Consider the following 15,395-nt stretch of genomic DNA (forward strand, 5'->3'; position numbering starts at 1 on the left):
TACCTAGGTAACAAGCAAATGTTCCTTTTAGCTGCATGACAAATTAACTTGCGCGTTAATGGTTTACGGGACAGTGAAACTACACCCCCGGACATTTTAAACTACGGTTATTTGGTGTCTAGCATATTGTTACTTTGTCATTTGTTTGACAAAGAGAAAGGAAACACGCTGCAGGCATATACATGTGTAGGTTACTCTGACCAAGAAAGCAACAAGAGATATTGTATATACAGTTTCCCATAGGACAGTAACATTTGACAAACTTTGGTGAAAATTGTGCGTTTATACCTCCATCTTGTATACTGCATGACCTATGTTCACGTTTAATTATATCAGGTTTTCCATATAATATACATTGTAAAATATAGTAACTGTTGTCACGGCCTGGTGGAGACCTAGATCGGTCTGGGAAAAGCCGAGTCCACTGATGGCGATCGACCCTGCGACCTATCGCACCTCAGGCGAGCGCCATACCATTAAGCTGTATTCCGACCAGCATGACATCAATTTAGTTAAGTATGTGACCACGGGGGTCAAAATTTAAAATGATCCATTCCGATTTGTGACGTAGTTTAGCAACTTTTGCCTCAAACATTAAAGTCGTGAAAGAACAACATGCGACATGAAAAAAAAAAATTCCCACATAATGTTGATCTATTCTAAATGATTAAATAATGTTTAACATATATTGTAGATTGCAGCTTTAAACTACAATTTTGACGTTTCTGGAAGAATGGAGCGCAAAACCGTTTTACACACTTCATGAAAGGCATATAATATCACAGCAACAACAATATAATAATAAAAACAACAACAAAAAGCAGCTATTTTCACACAGAAAGTATTCAATGTTCGACAGCGATTGATTGCTAATTCTCAAATGACGATATACTCAAGCGTCATTTAAAATCGCGCATCATTTGTCTTTCCTATCTCTGAGCGCCACTTTGATTTTCTTTTTCTCTGCTGAAACTAAAGCTTTCCGACTGAGAGGAAGTTGCTAATGACGATGATGGGATCACCCAACCAGAAGACTGGAGATTGCATGGAGATTTTTATAATCGCAATTTGATTCTCGACCATGCCAATATGGCGGAAAAGGCACGTCCTCCCATGCAGTGAACCGGTACAAATTAATATATACTGTATCCAGGGGACATGACTTTCTGCAAATAAATCTCAAGTATGGCGTAAACAGCCTGACCTATTCTCTCGTCAGGTTATTTACAAAAAAAAGGCGGATTGTCATATTCTATATTGGTAAGCTCCATTTCTCCTTTTGTACAGCCTTGTCGAAGTGTATTTACTCTCTCTCTCTCTCTCTCTCTCTCTCTCTCTCTCTCTCTCTCTCTCTCTCTCTCTCTCTCTCTCTCTCTCTCTCTCTCTCTCTCTCTGAATAAAAAAAAAAAGTGACTTAATAATAATAATAAATCAACTAACGCGCATACTTCACGAACATGTAGTTCGCCAAGTATATTGTATGAATATAGAAGAGGGCCTCGTAAGTTGATAAACTTGTGCCCAATTCTGTTCTTTGTACAATAAAATATGTTTGCAATCAATCAAACATCACTTTTGCACTACTTATGTTAATGCTTAAACAAATAAATAGATTATTTCAGCTGTTTTCTTTATTGTTTCAAATTGATAAAATAACTATAACGTTAAATCAGTAAAATTATGTTAAAGCTGCAGTCCCTGGACTTTTTTATTATTTAAGCATTTAGAATAGATGATCCAGTTGTGTTTGGTACATATAAGGTCCACCACATCGCTATAGTTTCACAATGCTCGCTTATCTACAATATCTAGGTCAACTACAAACGCATTGGCCAGCTTTGTATTTCTTCCTTTAGCGGGGCGCCAGTAGAACTGGGACTTTACGTGACTTACGCAGGCATTGAGCTTCTCACGTGATGTGACGGGACATGCTCTTATTTCTTTTCGCCTGTGGCGATATTAATTGTTTTAGAGGGCCGTGTGCAGTCTCAATATGCACTTAAGCCCAGGTGGGCACTTTGTTACGTAATACCTCTGCGCGACAGTGGTCGAGCTGTACTTTCCAATACACACCCAGACCAGATGCGGAGGCCATGTGGCCAGTAGTTACGTAATACCTCCACGAGTGCGGTTTTTACGACCGTGATTTTGGCGACTAGGCGTCAGCAAGTCTGGCCATCTAAGGAAAATTGTCGTCTTGGTCGCTGTGGAAATATCACTTGTAGGTATTCGGTGCCGCGATGTACCCCCAGGCGATATTCGGCTTTTATGATAAATAGCTAGGGTTTTAGAGATATCAGGGAGAAACAAAAGGAAGGCTCCAGGGGATCGTTGTCCGTCCGGACTGGTAAATATTTTATTTCTGCTCTGTGTATAACCTTGATGTGATTGATTTGACTTTAAATATTTTAATACTGTATTATACCAATATTATTTAGACAGTGCTGCCGGTAATCTGACGCAGTAAGCTGTAGGCTCACTGTTCTAATATATATAAAGCTTAACCAGTCATCCTAGCGGACCTAGGTAAACTGTAGGCTATTGTCTTTATTGTGATAGGTACCAGTATTAAGTCTGTATTACAAGGTTACTGTATGAGTAGTTATGGGTTAATTAAAAATTAACCAGTTAGGAATAGAGTTGTAATTCCTTTATTAATTAAGTTCCCCTGGAAGCGTTTCTCAATTATCACACGTGTGGGTGTTGTGTCACGGTGAAGTGATTAGAATATTGTGTAAACTAGACACCTAGTGATTAACTAATTAAGTGATTAGTTCTGGGTTGTTATTATATTTGTTGTTGTTAATTAACTACTGCGGCAGTACATTTGTCTGCGTAGTAGTAATACAGATTCCAAAGTGTATAGTGTTTTTGTTGTGTTTTCTAGTTAACTAAACGTGCTATATTACATATACCTTATATAAGATCTTATCTCTGATCATACCACGCGGGTATAACTGCCCGTTACAGAGAGATCTAATAGATATACAGTTAGGAGAGATATTTGGATAATCGTGTTTCATTCAGTTACGGGTATTGTAGGATCCCCGTGACAGGAGTGAAAATTGGGGCGCTCGTCCCGGATCTGAAACGGGACATGCATATTTAAAAAAGTATTATTTGTAAATGGGGGCTTTATAAATTATTTTTACAAATTACCAGAAGTAGCAACATTGTTCACTAGAAAATTAATTAATAATAAGTGCGTCATATCTAAACATGGATAAGAATTTGCTGGATAGGCCTACGCTCAGTGTAGTGGAGATTAAGCGAGCACGTAAGGCCGAGTTAGTTGAAATCGCGTGTGAGCGAGAAATTGATTTAACATCAGCTAAAACCTTAGGTGATATAAAGACAATTATTATCCAGGAAGTTTTTGGTGATAGGCTTGTTATGGAAGACAGTGAGATTGTTCCAGAGATAGAGATAAATGAGTTAAGTGTGGAACAACAATTAGCTTTTAAAAAGCTTGAGTACGAAAGAGAAGAACGTGCATTAGATAGAGAGAGAGATAGAGAAGAGAGAGAGAGAGAGAGAGAGAGAGAGAGAGAGAGAGAGAGAGAGAGAGAGAGAGAGAGAGAGAGAGAGAGAGAGAGAGACAAGAGGGATAGAGAAGAGATGAGAAGAGAGAGAGAGAGAAAGAGAAGATAGGGATAGAGAATTCCAGTTAGCAAAATTAAAGGTGGAACATGAGTTAAAGTTGAATACTGAAGAAGTCAGACGAGAAGCCGGAAATGGGTTTAACATGTCGGAGGCTTATAGATCAGTGCCTGTATTTGACGATCAGGAGGTAGATATGTTCTTCCAACTTTTTGAACGGGCCGCTAAGCAGCTAAATTGGCCGCAGTCTAAGTGGACATTGTTAGCCGTGTCTAAGTTTAAGGGGAAGGCTAGCGTAGCTTATAATTCAATTAATGATGAGCGATCAAGTCAGTACGACCTAGTTAAGGCGGCAGTGTTGAGGGCGTATGAATTACGACCTGAGGATTATCGTTTACGGTATAGCGAGTTGAGAAAAACGCAGGGTCAGTCTTATAGTGAGTTTGTGGCTAAGAAGGCAGGGATGTTTGATAAATGGGTGGTGTCTCATCAGGTAGAGTCATATACCGAGTTACGGGAGTTGTTGATCTTACAGGACATTAAAAATGGATTACCAGTTAGCTTACGTATTCATCTAGAGGATCGTGATGTCAAAAAGATAGAGGAGGCAGGCATAGTGGCAGATGACTACGTGTTAATACACAAAGCTCAGGCAGTACAGGGTAGCTCTTTACAACAGGGTGATAAGAAGAAATTTCAGCCAGGTTTTTCCCGGGAAAGTAACTATCGGGGAGAGTCATCTAGTTGGTCAGCTAGTCAGGCAAGGAATGCACCTGGTGGGCAAAGTAAGGATAGGCCTGCATTATCAGCCAATGCACGAACTTTTCGTCCACATTGCAGTTACTGTAAAAAGGATAACCATGTTGTCGGGGACTGTTTTAAAAGGAAACGCAATAATGCGCAAGTGGTCGGTTTAGTGAAGTCAGCTCCGTTAGCGAGAGAGTTAATGGTTAGTCCCATGGCATAGAAAGTAAACCCGTATGTGTCCACTGGTATGGTTTGTGATGTGAAACAAGAATTGAGTCCTAAGGCAATATCAATCTATCGAGATACCGGGTGTAGTCAGTCGCTGATCACGTCGGAGTGTTTAGCTGGTATTGAGAATTCAGATACAGGACGTAGTTTGTCTTTAACCTCGGTTACTGGAGAACATATGGTTGTCCGGTTACATAACGTTTTCTTGTGTTCGAAGTTTGTGACGGGACCAGTCATTATGGGTGTTGTGAAGGACTTGCCTTTTGAAAACATAGGAGTTTTGTTGGGTAATGATTTGACTAGACAATGTTGTCAGCCGCAATGTGACCAATTGTTAATTGAAGACAGCCCTTTACCCATAAAAGAGTGTGAGGTTGATGCGATTAGTTATCCTGTGTGTGTAATGACTAGGGCTATGGCCAGAAAGGTAGCACGAGACCCAGAGGAAAATTGTGATTTGTCTGATACGCGTGTGAGCCATGAAATTGGAGTGGATGAGGTTATCAGTAAAATGGTAGATAAATCAACTGAGGAATTAAATTTGGTGGAACCTGTTGATCTCCCGCAGAGGGGAATTGAACCAGTTGTGTTTGATAGAGGGGACTTACCTTGTAATAGACAAGAGTTAATCCTAGAGCAGGGGGCTTATCCAAGTTTGTTGGCAGCTCACACTACATTGTTAACTGAGGGTGAGATGGAGGATCAGATGTCAGGGTATTATATGGACAAGGGACTATTAATGAATAAGAGTGTGGAAAAGGTTGTGCCTGATAGTGAGGAATGTGTGACAAGATGTAGAATTGTGGTGCCCTCTAAGTACCGTCCGTCATTGTTATTGTTAGCACATGAGGACGTGTTTGCTGGCCATTTAGGGCGGAATAAAACTCATAGTAAACTTGCCTCAGAGTTTTATTGGAAGGGAATGTTTGCAGATGTCAGTAAGCACTGTATGTCATGTCATGTGTGTCAGGTTGTGGGCAAACCAAATCAGCTAATTCCTCCCTATCCCCTGCAGAAGGTTCCCATAGTTGGGGAAGCCTTTTCAAAAGTGTTAATAGATGTCGTGGGTCCATTACTGAAAACGCGTTCAGGCAACCAATTCTTGTTAACAATTATGTGCTTAACTACGCGTTTTCCAGAGGCGATTCCCTTAAGGAAGGTTACTGCGTCTGTTGTAGGTAGTGCACTCCTTAAGTACATCACGTATACGGGCTTACCAGGTGAAATTCAAAGCGACCGGGGTACGAACTTTATGAGCAAGTTAATCCAGCAAGTACTGTCTATGTTAGATATACGCCAGATTCGTTCTGCTGCATTCCACCCTGGGAGCCAGGGCGCAATAGAACGTTTCCACCAGAGCATGAAAAGTATGCTCCGCTGCCATTGTTTCGACAATGGTACTGACTGGGACCAGTCAATTCCGTTCGTGTTGTTCGCAGCACGGGATGCTAAGCAAGAATCCTTAGGATTCACCCCATTTGAGTTGGTCTATGGGCATTCAGCCCGAGGCCCTCTCAAATTGGTAAAAGATAGTTGGTTAGACAAGGATAATGCCGAAAACATGCTGATTTATGTAGGGAGAGTTAGAGATAGGTTGTGGCAGGCGACCGAACTGGCTAGGAAGCAAAATAAAATCAGTGTTTGATAGGAAGGCTAAGAGTCGGGAATTTAAACCAGGGGATAAAGTGCTGCTGTACCTTCCCATTAAACGGGGTTCATTACAGAACCGGTATTTCGGTCCCTATGTTGTGCACAAACGGGTTAATGAGACAGGGTATGTGATAAACACTCCTGATAGGGTTAGGAAAAGTAGATATTGTCACATCAATTTGCTAAAAGGTTATTTTGACAGACTGCCGATAGTTCCAGTGTTGCCTGTCCAAATTGAGAGTCACTCAACTTCCTGTGATGACGCCAAGACTGCAGAGATCAAGTTAACCAACAGCCAGACTCTAGCAGACTTGAGTTCTTATCTACAGCACCTTCACAGCACCCAGCGAGCAAAGTTGACTACGTTGATACAAGACAATGTTTCCATTTGTCAGGACTTTCCAACGGTTACCAATACCTTAATCCAGGATGTGCGCTTGGAACCCAACGCTACACCGATTCGACAGCATGCCTATCGGAGAAAACCTGGAAAACGTGCGGCACGGAAAAAGAAGGAAAAGAAGTTCCAGTGGTCCGATGAATGCGAGAAGTCATTCAACCGTCTCAAGCAGATGTTCTCCTCGTCTCCCGTGATGGCAGCGCCAGACTACCGAATGCCTTTCAAGCTGGCTGTGGATGCCAGTGTCGTGGGAGCTGGAGCTGTGCTGTTCCAGGAAGACGAAAATGGACTGGACCATCCTGTAAGTTTCTTCTCCAAAAAGTTTGACAAACACCAGGTGAACTATTCCACTATAGAGAAGGAAGCTTTGGCCATGGTACAAGCTCTGAAGCATTCTCAGATCTACGTGAAATTGGCAGTGCATCAAGTGGTGGTCTTTACGGACCATAATCCGCTCACTTTCATTCACAGAATGAAAGCCACCAACAAGAAAGTTTTGAGATGGAGTCTTCTTCTGCAGGAATTCCCAATTACCACTGAACATATCAAGGGCACATCCAATGTAATCGCTGATGCCCTGTCCCGAAGTTGAACGTTCTGGTAATGTGTTGACATTCTTGATTTCTGTTTTGTTTTTATATATTTTATTGTATACCAGGGACTCAGAGACTCAGTGTGATTACTGGTAGTCACCTTATTACATGTGTTATAAATGCCCGGATGCGTCGGTTAACGCACGTTTTGTTTAAATGTAGTATATTTCCCTATTCCTAGAGTAGAGGAAATATCCTTTTTGAGGTGGGGGTGTGTGACGGTACATGCTCTTATTTCTTTTCGCCTGTGGCGATATTAATTGTTTTAGAGGGCCGTGTGCAGTCTCAATATGCACTTAAGCCCAGGTGGACACTTTGTTACGTAATACCTCTGCGCAACAGTGGTCGAGCTGTACTTTCCAATACACATCCAGACCAGGTGCGGAGGCCATGTGGCCAGTAGTTACGTAATACCTCCACGAGTGCGGTTTTTACGACCGTGATTTTGGCGACTAGGCGTCAGCAAGTCTGGCCATCTAAGGAAAATTGTCGTCTTGGTCGCTGTGGAAATATCACTTGTAGGTATTCGGGATGCCGCGATGTACCCCAGGCGATATTCGGCTTTATGATAAATAGCTAGGTTTTAGAGATATCAGGGAGAAACAAAAGGAAGGCTCCAGGGGATCGTTGTCCGTCCGGACTGGTAAATATTTTATTTCTGCTCTGTGTATAACCTTGATGTGATTGATTTGACTTTAAATATTTTAATACTGTATTATACCAATATTATTTAGACAGTGCTGCCGGTAATCTGACGCAGTAAGCTGTAGGCTCACTGTTCTAATATATATAAAGCTTAACCAGTCATCCTAGCGGACCTAGGTAAACTGTAGGCTATTGTCTTTATTGTGATAGGTACCAGTATTAAGTCTGTATTACAAGGTTACTGAATGAGTAGTTATGGGTTAATTAAAAATTAACCAGTTAGGAATAGAGTTGTAATTCCTTTATTAATTAAGTTCCCCTGGAAGCGTTTCTCAATGATCACACGTGTGGGTGTTGTGTCACGGTGAAGTGATTAGAATATTGTGTAAACTAGACACCTAGTGATTAACTAATTAAGTGATTAGTTCTGGGTTGTTATTATATTTGTTGTTGTTAATTAACTACTGCGGCAGTACATTTGTCTGCGTAGTAGTAATACAGATTCCAAAAGTGTATAGTGTTTTTGTTGTGTTTTCTAGTTAACTAAAACGTGCTATATTACATATACCGTATATAAGATCTTATCTCTGATCATACCACGCGGGTATAAACTGCCCGTTACAGAGAGATCTAATAGATATACAGTTAGGAGAGATATTTGGATAATCGTGTTTCATTCAGTTACGGGTATTGTAGGATCCCCGTGACACGTGATTTTGAACAGATTTAACTGTCTTGACTGAGGGGTCGTCTCATATCTTCAAAAACATATTTATATCCATAGAGGTATTGTACAACATCTTTCCCGGGGTCGGTGGGGGATTTGCCCTTGAACTTTTAACAGTGGCCATCGGTTGGCATACGCTTAAATGTAAGGGGGCGTCAGTAATTATGTAACGCTCTAAGGGTAGAGGAAGATGTCGGTGTATTCGATTTACATATCATTTATCAAGACTATATGTTATTTCCATTTATTACTTAGACCTAAAAGTGTGTGGGTGGGGGGGGGGGGGGGTAATTGCGCGGTTGGTATAGGATCGATCCACCATCGGCGGGGCACGTTTCAGCCAGTGCGCCATGATGGTATATAAAAGGCACATGGTATGTGATACCCCTGTCTGTGGGATGGTGCTATAAACGATCCCTTGTTAAAAAATGTTTTAAAGGTTTCCAAGGCCCGTGTGCAAGGATTTTTAGCGGGTGGGGGTTACAGACTGTGCTGAGCGAAGTTTATATGGGGTCATGCTCCCCCAGAAAATATATTTCAATTTTGTTTAGATTAGGCAAGGTAAGTGTTTCGACCCCCAATTTACCCTACCCCTTGATGATTAAAAATCAATATGCTCTAACATTAATGTCGTTAAACAAAATAAACTAACTTACCCTTTCCATACGAAAGAATATTTATTTGAATTTGTTGATTATAAAACACTCGTAAAATTAAGAAGTGAAAACGTCCAATGTATGCTTTAGGATATTTATATAAAAATAATATGCATGCTCAATGTGTTATACAAACTTTACGACAATGGACATATTTTTTTATTTTTCGCTACCTGCAACGTATCAATTTTGATAAACTTTTTGGATTATAAATACACACCCTTACACTTATTTTTTTTAATAATTTTTGGGGATCCTGAAAGTTTTCTTATCTGTAAGTTTAACGGGAGCGGCAGGTGAACTAATCCACTATTTTATTTTTTATTTTTGCCATGTACAAGCTTTTAGCATTCCCATATGTTTTGAAATTGGCAATTTGCATCAAGTGGTGGTCTTTACGGACCATAATCCGCTCACTTTTCATTCACAGAATGAAAGCCACCAACCAAGAAAGTTTGAGATGGAGTCTTCTTCTGCAGGAATTCCAATTACCACTGAACATATCAAGGGCACATCCAATGTAAGGTCGCTGATGCCCTGTCCCGAAGTTTGAACGTTCTGGTAATGTGTTGACATTCTTGATTTCTGTTTTGTTTTTATATATTTTAATTGTATACCAGGGACTCAGAGACTCAGTGTGATTACTGGTAGTCACCTTATTACATGTGTTATAAATGCCCGGCATGCGTCGGTTAACGCACGTTTTTGTTTAAATGTAGTATATTTCCCTATTCCTAGAGTAGAGGAAATATCCTTTTTGAGGTGGGGGTGTGTGACGGTACATGCTCTTATTTCTTTTCGCCTGTGGCGATATTAATTGTTTTAGAGGGCCGTGTGCAGTCTCAATATGCACTTAAGCCCAGGTGGACACTTTGTTACGTAATACCTCTGCGCAACAGTGGTCGAGCTGTACTTTCCAATACACATCCAGACCAGGTGCGGAGGCCATGTGGCCAGTAGTTACGTAATACCTCCACGAGTGCGGTTTTTACGACCGTGATTTTGGCGACTAGGCGTCAGCAAGTCTGGCCATCTAAGGAAAATTGTCGTCTTGGTCGCTGTGGAAATATCACTTGTAGGTATTCGGTGCCGCGATGTACCCCCAGGCGATATTCGGCTTTTATGATAAATAGCTAGGGTTTTAGAGATATCAGGGAGAAACAAAAGGAAGGCTCCAGGGGATCGTTGTCCGTCCGGACTGGTAAATATTTTATTTCTGCTCTGTGTATAACCTTGATGTGATTGATTTGACTTTAAATATTTTAATACTGTATTATACCAATATTATTTAGACAGTGCTGCCGGTAATCTGACGCAGTAAGCTGTAGGCTCACTGTTCTAATATATATAAAGCTTAACCAGTCATCCTAGCGGACCTAGGTAAACTGTAGGCTATTGTCTTTATTGTGATAGGTACCAGTATTAAGTCTGTATTACAAGGTTACTGAATGAGTAGTTATGGGTTAATTAAAAATTAACCAGTTAGGAATAGAGTTGTAATTCCTTTATTAATTAAGTTCCCCTGGAAGCGTTTCTCAATTATCACACGTGTGGGTGTTGTGTCACGGTGAAGTGATTAGAATATTGTGTAAACTAGACACCTAGTGATTAGTTCTGGGTTGTTATTATATTTGTTGTTGTTAATTAACTACTGCGGCAGTACATTTGTCTGCGTAGTAGTAATACAGATTCCAAAGTGTATAGTGTTTTTGTTGTGTTTTCTAGTTAACTAAACGTGCTATATTACATATACCGTATATAAGATCTTATCTCTGATCATACCACGCGGGTATAACTGCCCGTTACAGAGAGATCTAATAGATATACAGTTAGGAGAGATATTTGGATAATCGTGTTTCATTCAGTTACGGGTATTGTAGGATCCCCGTGACACGTGATTTTGAACAGATTTAACTGTCTTGACTGAGGGGTCGTCTCATATCTTCAAAACATATTTATATCCATAGAGGTATTGTACAACATCTTTCCAGGGGTCGGTGGGGGATTTGCCTTGAACTTTTAACAGTGGCCATCGTTTGGCATACGCGTTACATGTAAGGGGGCGTCAGTAATTATGTAACGCTCTAAGGGTAGAGGAAGATGTCGGTGTATTCGATTTACATATCATTTATCAAGACTATATGTTATTTCCATTTATTACTTAGACCTAAAAGTGTGTGGGTGGGGGGGGGGGGGGTAATTGCGCGGTTGGTCTAGGATCGATCCCCATCGGCGGGCACGTTTCAGCCAGTGCGCCATGATTGGTATATAAAAGGCCATGGTATGTGATACCCTGTCTGTGGGATGGTGCATATAAACGATCCCTTGTTAAAAATGTTTTTAAAGGTTTCCAAGGCCCGTGTGCAAGGATTTTTAGCGGGGTTGGGGGTTACAGACTGTGCTGAGCGAAGTTTATATGGGGTCATGCTCCCCCAGAAAATATATTTCAATTTTGTTTAGCTTAGGCAGGTAAGTGTTTCGACCCCCAATACCCTACCCCTTGATTGATTAATAAATCAATATGCTCTAACATTAATGTCGTTAAACAAAATAAACTAACTTTACCCTTTCCATACGAAAGAATATTTATTTGAATTTGTTGATTATAACACTCGTAAAATTAAGAAGTGAAAACGTCCAATGTCTGCTTTAGTATATTTTATATAAAAATAATATGCATGCTCAATGTGTTATACAAACTAAACTTTGAAAGTTCTACTAACACTTTAGAAAAGATTAATTCTGAAATAGGAAAGTACGATTGTCGATAATACACGTTGGCAAGATCAAACCGGTTTAAACGAAAGATTCTAGTACTGTATAGAATACCGTTCTCTATACAGCGCAAGATTTCTCATTTCATTTTTTGAGACGACCCCTACAATTTCAAATCCGCAAACGCACGTGTTAAGGGACGGTTCATAAATATCGATGTGCTTCACAATCCGAACAATGTTCGGAAGGGGGGGAGGGGGTAAAAGCCATGTTCGGATTGCTTTTCAGGTAAAACATCGGTCCATCGAAGGTCAATGTTTCGTACACATTATATCAATGTTTTTATGTTAGGATTAGGGGGGGGGGGGGGGGGGGGTAGGGGGTCAAACCCAATCCTAACGTTGTTAGGATTATGAAAACCATTGACATTTATGGACCGTCCCTAACTGAAACTGACAACAGGCTGTCGTTTGTGCTTTGCCGAGCAATGGCGGCACAGGCGACGAATCGAGCGTATACATTTGGTGATCTCCGTTGATAGCGAACACACACACGTTTTTTTTAAAAGTGCATTTGAGCCTGTATTTCATATTTGTACATGGTGTTATAATATGGTAAGCAGAGACTGTAACTTTAAAGGGATGGTAAACTCCAACAAGAGCCTTATGTGTTGGAAAGATGCATACACGGACCACCAACACATACTGACACTTTAAAGGGATGGTAAACTCCAACAAGAGCCTTATGTGTTGGAAAGATGCATACACGGACCACCAACACATACTGACACTTTAAAGGGATGGTAAACTCCAACAAGAGCCTTATGTGTTGGAAAGATGCATACACGGACCACCAACACATACTGACACTTTAACAAATGAAAAACGCGTAATTTTAGAGTTAATAAAAAAACAAGATTATTCCTGCTAACTGGGGAGCAGCTATTTTGTTTCGTTTTTGTGACGTCCGGTGGTATAGCTTGGGGCGAAGTGACATCAGCTCAGTCGAACTCCTCTTAAGCACAGTGTAAACAAACGCTCTAATTTACAAGGCGCTTCGCTTTCATCAACCTGACTTGTAAAACCACATAAAGGACTTGATCGTATAATAAACTATTTAACTAATTATATTTCAATTTGCATCAATAGAACGAAATGGAGATATAGTATTTTTCTCTTTAAAAAATCCAAAGAAAAAATGCTTATTATTAGGCCTATTGGTAGGGTACGTTCGAGAAAAAACGACCACTCACGTTACCCAAGTGATAATTTTCTTTTCTTTGGAACTACGTAATTGGTCAGTTTTGTGATTTTAGATGGGAAAGTCCACTTAATCAAGGGTTTTACAGAATTACTTACAGTACTGAAGTGATAATGTCCATTACGATTTGAGGGGCGACCGCGCGGCTATCAGACAATACCTTGTGATCTTAATAAAAGAGGCACGTCTTTTTAGTGTTTCTAGACACAGTGTCTGGGGACCGTCTAAATATACACCTGCCAATCAGGAACCACAGGTACAGGCCACGGAAAGAAAAGACCAATTAACCAAGACCACACAATGATTATTATTTCAGTACGTGGGTTAATTTATGAACAAAATATAATAGTTATTTCAACACTTTGACAATGGTGGCTTGTTTTGTATTGAAAAATAATATATGTACTTGTTGCCGGCTTACTGGGATGGATATTATTACAGAACATTGCGATGCATCCGCAAAAATCAGGTATGTTTTGTTTCTTCATTTCGAAGACTAATTTCTGACGTGACACGTTACGTATTACGTAACCACCAGCTCGCCAGAGTGCGTATTCACTGGGATGGTACAAAATGGCTGCGCCTGTTATATATAACAGCCGTCACATTTTTAAGCGTTTTATTAATTAATTATACGATTATACTTGTTGATATTAAACAATAATGTGCATTATATATCGTTGAATATGCATACCAGGCCAAATGCCTTAATTGTCCCTTCCTTTAACGTGTATAGAAAAACCCCACAACAAACATACAAACAAATAACAGGCAGGCATTTTTAAAAAATTATTTTATTATTATTATTTTTATTTTATTTTATTTTTATTATTATTATTATTATTATTATTATTATTATTATTATTTTATTTTACTATTTTATTATTATTTTGTTTTGTTTTTTCATAGAAATTCACTCATTCGGCTACTGTCGGAAAACGCCGAACCGTAGACTGGGGATTCACCTTTTACTTGGTCTCAAGACAGAGTTCAATAGTTAATAAAAAAAATTATATATTATTATATATATCACGTTCAATTTTTAATTGGTTTGTAATCAACAAAAGGCGTCGATTATTCTCCAAACAAAATAATGGACAGGTAGTTGCTAATTCTTAAAATAACATAAAATGACGTAAACAATACGATGACATGTTAGCGTTGCTTAACAACGCCATGAGTTACTAACTGCCGTAACTTACATCTTAATAATGGTAAGTTATTTATTATGTTATTATTATTTTTTATTTTTGTATTATATATATATTTATTAGTATTATTATTATTATTATTTATTTTATTTTGTTTACATAATAACATAATATTTTATAATGTAGTCCATGTTTCGATAAACGTTTTGATGCATAGGCCTACTTGTACTTGTAGTTTCAACAATGACAACGATGTTAAAGGAAGGGAATGTTTTATTTAACGACGCACTCAACACATTTTATTTACGGTTATATGGCGTCGGACCTATTTGTAAGGACCACACATATATTGAGAGAGAAAACCCGCTGTCGCCACTTCATGGGCTACTCTTTTTCGATTAGATGCACCATCCTACAGATCGGATACCACATACCACAGCCTTTGATATACCAGTCGTGGTGCACTGGTTGGAGCGAGAAATAGCCCAGTGGGCCCCACCGACGGATATCGATTCCAGACCGATCGCGCACCAACGGAACGCTTTGCTACTGGGCTACGTCCCACCCCTGCAATAATGTTACGGTGTTGTTCTTGATGATATGTCAGGGACTAGCCCGAGTACTCTGCTATTTGAGAGCTAGACGGACTTTTGGACGGATCGATCATACATACATACATATAGCCATAGCATTAATTACCAAGAGTGTTATTTGTGGGTACTCGTGCCTTTAATAACAAAAGGTCTTATTTTTTGAAGACTAAAATTCATTGTTGCAGTGGACCATAACATGGGGGTGGGGGTGGGGGATATTATGAAACATCTTGAACCTTTTATAATGATTTACCTCTACATTGTACAAGTGACGTTATTTTCACAACACATGCCTTGACTATAAGGGAAAAGGCGTGAGACGAGAATGACCCTGTTCATTCCTGTATCGATGAACTCGTTAAATGCATTTCACACCTCGAGAAGACTCAATGGCTTAAATAGGAATAAACCATGCCAAATGTGGTTAGTG

The sequence above is a fragment of the Gigantopelta aegis genome, chromosome 9 (genome assembly GCF_016097555.1).
Source record: "Gigantopelta aegis isolate Gae_Host chromosome 9, Gae_host_genome, whole genome shotgun sequence".
NCBI lineage: Eukaryota > Metazoa > Mollusca > Gastropoda > Neomphalida > Peltospiridae > Gigantopelta > Gigantopelta aegis.